The 5228-nt window shown below is 39.8% G+C and overlaps 1 protein-coding gene across 3 annotated transcripts in view; it reads left to right on the top strand.

Moving 5' to 3' along the window:
- The window catches only part of Rprd2 (regulation of nuclear pre-mRNA domain containing 2), a gene marked incomplete in the record, with an annotated part of 98920 nt that overhangs the window by 18802 nt on the left and 74890 nt on the right, over positions 1-5228 (top strand).

Genomic DNA, 5228 nt, shown 5'->3' with positions numbered 1-5228 from the left:
AGTGCTGGGATTACAGGTGTGTGCCACCACACCCAGCTTCTAGTGCAGATTTGATGTTCTGATGATAGACATTTATTTGCTTTTGTTTAATAAAAAAAGGAGACCAGCATAGACATATTTAAGCTATGTCCTGTGTCAGAAACCTGTCTAGACTAGGGATGCAGCTCAGAGGTAGAATGCTTGCTAAGCATGCACAGTGCCCTGGGTTCAATCCTGGAATCTCAAAAAGAAACAACACAAGCCTTTCTAAATGTGAGATTCATTTAGATTAAATAACAACAGTTTTGGGTGGCAGAATATTTGGAGTGCATGTTGGTTGGTGGACAGTTCACGCTGCTATCATACACATTTTGCAGAATTGGGAATGGTAGGGATTGGGCCCAGTACCTTGTGCATGTGCCAGTCCACTGAGTTGCATGCCCAGGCTACTGTCTCATCTTATGCTGTTTCACTATTCTGAGAGCCTGGGACTATTTTCTGCAGATCTCACCTTTGAAATATAGCTCTTTGTTGAATTCCTTGTTTTGTTTTAATAATTTTATCTTTTGTAGCAGATGTGTAGGCTAGACTTGCAGAGTTTAACAGTCTCCCATAGTCTCCCATGAGCATAGTGCCAGTGTGCCAGATTTTTTTGAGACAGTCTTGCTCTGTAGTTCAGGTTTGCCTTGAACTCACTGTGAGCCCAAGGTGGCCCGGAACTCCTGGCAATCCTCTTGCATCAGCCTTCTGAGTGCTGGGATTGCAGGAGTGCGCCTCTATGCCCAGCATGTATTTGATTATTTGAGGCAGGGTCTTTCTGTATACCTCAGGTTGGCCTTAAACTTGTGATCTTCCTGCCTCAGCTTTGGAGTGCTGGGATTATAGGTGTGCCTTACCATGCCCAGCAGTACAAAACTTTTTAATCATGCATCATGTATACAAATGAGTAACTTGTGGACTAGATTCAGCTTCTGACTTTGAATTCTGAGATAACATATTTGATTGTAAATCCCTAGTTTACATTCAGTTTTTTGTTTGTTTGGTTTTTTTGAGACAGGGTCTCACTATGCAATTCAGGCTGGCCTTGAGCTCACTTTGTAGCCCAGCCTGGCCTTGAGCTCACTTTGTAGCCCCGGCTGGTCTCAAACTCGCAATGATCCTCCTGCCTCAGCCTCCTAAGTGCTGGGGTTTGAGGTCTGTGGCCCCCCCCCTGGCTTTTTTTTTTTTTTTTTTTTTTTTATACATTCAGTTTTTTCAAGATACTTTTAATTTTTACAATGTATAAAAATTTTTAATTCATAGCAGTGCCTTTACAAATGCCTGTAGAGTGGTATCTTGGTTCACACATTTAATTCTTCCCATGATTCTGGTAGCAACTGAATTGGAATTATGTATGAGATAGTAAAGGAAGAACTAACTGAGAAAGTGACTTTTGGATGGGAAGGTGAGATGTGAGGGGTGCAGGAATGTTCAAGCTAATTCTGTGTGTGGTGGCACACACCAGTGATCCCAGTACTGAGGAGTCTGAAGCAGGTGGATCACCTCCACTTTAAAGCCAGCCAACGTGACATAGTGAGTTCAGGGCCAGCCTGCACTGCATAGTGTAACCTTGTCTCAAGTCTCAAAAAAAAAAAAAAAAGTTCAAACCAGGATAGTCCTGAGGTTAGTGTGCCTGATTAGTTAAAGGAACAGCAAGAAAACATTTGTAGCAGGAAAGAAATACTTAAAATGCAGCTTCAGTAGTAGATAAGCGCTAAGAGATTATGGTGGGGAAGGGGCGGGTGTCTATTTGTAAAAGTATCTTTACTGAGATTTAGTTCACAAATATAAAATTTTTTTGTTTGTTTGTTTTTTCTGGTACCAGGAATCGAACTCATGACCTCACGCTTGCCAGGCAGGCGCTGTGCCGCTGAGCTAAATCCCCAGCCCCAAAATTCATTCATTTAAAGTGTACATTTCAGTTCTTTTAGTATAGTCAGAGTTGTGCAGCAGTCACCATGGGATGTTCAGTTTGTGGATTATTTTTAGGGCCTAGCATCTGGGAGAGACCAACTGGAGAGTAAGTGTAGAGAGAGGGGAGTGGAATAGGAGAGTAAGGCTAGAGAAGAGGTCCAGAGACAGAGCCCTTGGGCATGCTGATATTTTAGATGCTTTTTCTAATTTCCTTGGTTTTTTTTTTTTTTTTTGCCACAAAGTCTCACTGTGTAGTCCAGGCTGGCCTTAAACTTGTGCAGAGCCTCCTGCCTCAGCCTTCTGAGTGCTGGGATTACAGGTGTGCGCCACCACAGCCAGCACTTTACTTGGTCTGTGGAACTGCAGGTTCTTTTTGAGGTTCAAGGTAAGCTTTATCTTACCTCCTCAAAGAAATAATAAATGTGTTAATCTCTTACATGTTCTGACTTTTGGTTTAGACTGAATGGATTCAGTGAGTAGTAGCTCTGTTACAACTTCCAATTGAAAAGTTAGTGTTGCATCTCCTTTGAATGCCTAGATCACCTTTCCTTCACTCTGTTGCTATTTTCATGAAGCTGTAGATCATATTTTTCCATGTTTCTTGGCAGTGTTTCAGAACATGAAACTAGCTTGATTATAAGGTGTAGGATGTATTAAACAAGCTTTAAAAAAATTTGTATATGAGCTGGGCGTGGTGGCACACGCCTGTAATCCCAGCACTAGGGAGGCTGAGGCAGGAAGATCGTTGCGAGTTCGAGGCCAGAAAAAATCCGTATGTGAGACTTTATAAGCAGTCCTTGCCAGTCTTCATTTAGTTGCTTTGTTGTTCACATGGACAAGGGTGAAATTACATCCCTGGCCCTAGGTTGGTTTGAAGCATTACTTATGGTTGGTATAAAACATTATTTTACTATACCAGATCCCATAGTAAGCTAAGTGTTACCTTTGTAGCAAATAAACATTCTTTTTAAATGTAATTTTAAAATTTTATTAGTAGAGATTTGTAATTCCTGCAGTTTACAACCATCTAGGGGAGTGGTTACATGTACTTACTGCAGTTTCTTTTTTTTTGTTTGTTTTGTTTTTCTTCTGGTACCAGGAATCGGATTCACGACCTTGCGCTTGCCAGGAAGGCACTGTGCCACTGAGCTAAATCCCCAGCCCCTGCAGTTTCTTTTTTTTAAACCCCCTTCTCTTTCCCTCCCTTCCTTACAACATTCTTAAAATTCAAGTGTGAAACTATATAGACAGATTTCACATGGTATGTAAGTATTTCAAGAAGAAATTTTTGGGGGCTGGGGATTTAGCTCAGTGGCACAGTGCCTGCCTGGCAAGTGCAAGATTGTGAGTTCGATTCCCAGTACCAGAGAAAAACCAAAACCAAAAAAAAAAAGAAATTTTCAATTGCAGTGGAAATAGTAATACTAAAATTTGCTCAAATAGTCCACGCCAAGATTACTTTAGTATCAGTTTTTGTGGTAGAGAAGAAATGAGTGTATGTGTGTGCAATTTTTTAGGGAATGGGACTTACTGATTTCTTCCTAGTCATCTGGATTCCTGCCTTTTGTAAACTAATAGATAAAAGCCGCATCCAAAATCTTTTTCCTCTTAGGCTCTTGTCAGTCAGTTATGATGTTTTACAAAGTCTTTACCCCCGTTTTAGTTGTTTTAAAATTTTATCTGAGAACTAGTGGTACATGAAGTTCAGTTTGTAGAGGACCCCAAAGACCCTCCTAGAAATCACCCCCAAATTTAACGCTGTTCTGCAAACCAACTTGTTTTTTTTCATTTACTGTCGAGAAAACAAAAAAGTAGTTGGTGTTCTCTAGTGCTTTCAAATTCCAGTACCCCGACAGATTTTAATCATAGAACACTGGAGAAATGCACATGTTGTGCAGAAAGTAGTAGAACCTGGATACTCCTTTTGGGAAAAGGCAGCAGTTCCATCTTTACTGAGCATACTTTACTAGATATCTTTTTTTTTTTTTTTTTTTTTTTTGAGACAGGGTTTTGCTGTGTAGCCCAGGCTGGCCTCAAACTCAGGACAGTCCTGCTACCTCAGCCTCCCCAGTGCTGGGATTACAGGCATGCGCTACATGCTGAGCTTTTACTAGCCATCATACAAATATTATCTAAAGTCCTGACATCAACTGTCCAAGATAGGAATTATCCTCGCTTTAAAAATTTACAGACTGAGTCTCAGGGAAGTTAATGCTTATTTTGAGGAAATTGTCAGGACATTTCTAACATAGGGAAGGGAAACTGTACCTGGCGTTAAAGTGGCTAAGCAGAGCCAGGGATATAGCTCAGTGGTGCAAGTGCCTTCCTGGCAAGCACAAGGTCCTGAGTTCAATTCCCAGTACTCAAAAAAAAGTGGCTAAGCATAAGCTTAATTCTGTTCTTTGTTTTATATGGGCAGAAAGTGAGGATAAGTAGGAGAAAGAAAACAAATATAGTAGATTCAAAGACCAGGTTGCTTCCACATTCTTTGTTATTATTTAACAATGTTTTTTATTACATTTCCATTCATTAATTTAGTTAACTTCACAAATGTCACTGATAATTTAATAATAAAATAGCTAACATTTACTGAGTCCTTTTTTTCATTTCCCGAGTTCTTATGAGGTCTCATTTAATATAACAATTTGTGAGGTATTAGTGAGTAAGTCTATTAGTAATATTAGTAAGTCTATTAGTGATACTTTTGTAAAGTTAACTATACCGGTGATGAGCAAAATAATAAGCCCTAATAAATAATAATAAGTGAGGTGAGGCTTGGAGAGGTAAAATAACTTTGTTCATGGTACATACCTAGTAAGCAGTATAGCTCGCCTCTACTCGTTAAGATTGTGCTAGGCAGTGCTTCACTTCGTTCAGAGTTTGTTGGTATTTTACAGTGTTCTGTAGACAGTATGGTGTATGTGGTGGAAAGGTTCCCAAACAATCTTGTGCCTATTTTGGTGATTTCACTATACTACAGAGTTAAAAATAAGTTATTCATTCATATGTAGCAGTATATTGAATATAGAAGTAGCTTTGAGAATCCAGATGTCTTCTATTAAGCTAGACATTAAATAGATCTGCAAAAATGTAGAAGTTTACTCTCACTGAGTTTTTTTTTACGCAAAATATAGCTACTTTAAATTTTAAACATAAAGCTGGGTATGGTGGCACATGCCTGTAATCCCAGCACTCTGCAGGCTGAGGCAGGAGGATCACTGTGAGTTTGACACCAGCCTGGGCCACAAAGTGAGCTCAAGGCCAGCCTGAACTGCATAGTGAGACTGTCTCAAAAA

The sequence above is a fragment of the Chinchilla lanigera genome, unplaced genomic scaffold, assembly GCF_000276665.1.
Source record: "Chinchilla lanigera isolate Chin_1 unplaced genomic scaffold, ChiLan1.0 scaffold00012, whole genome shotgun sequence".
Lineage (NCBI taxonomy): Eukaryota > Metazoa > Chordata > Mammalia > Rodentia > Chinchillidae > Chinchilla > Chinchilla lanigera.
This window is presented reverse-complemented; position numbering and strand designations above follow the sequence as displayed.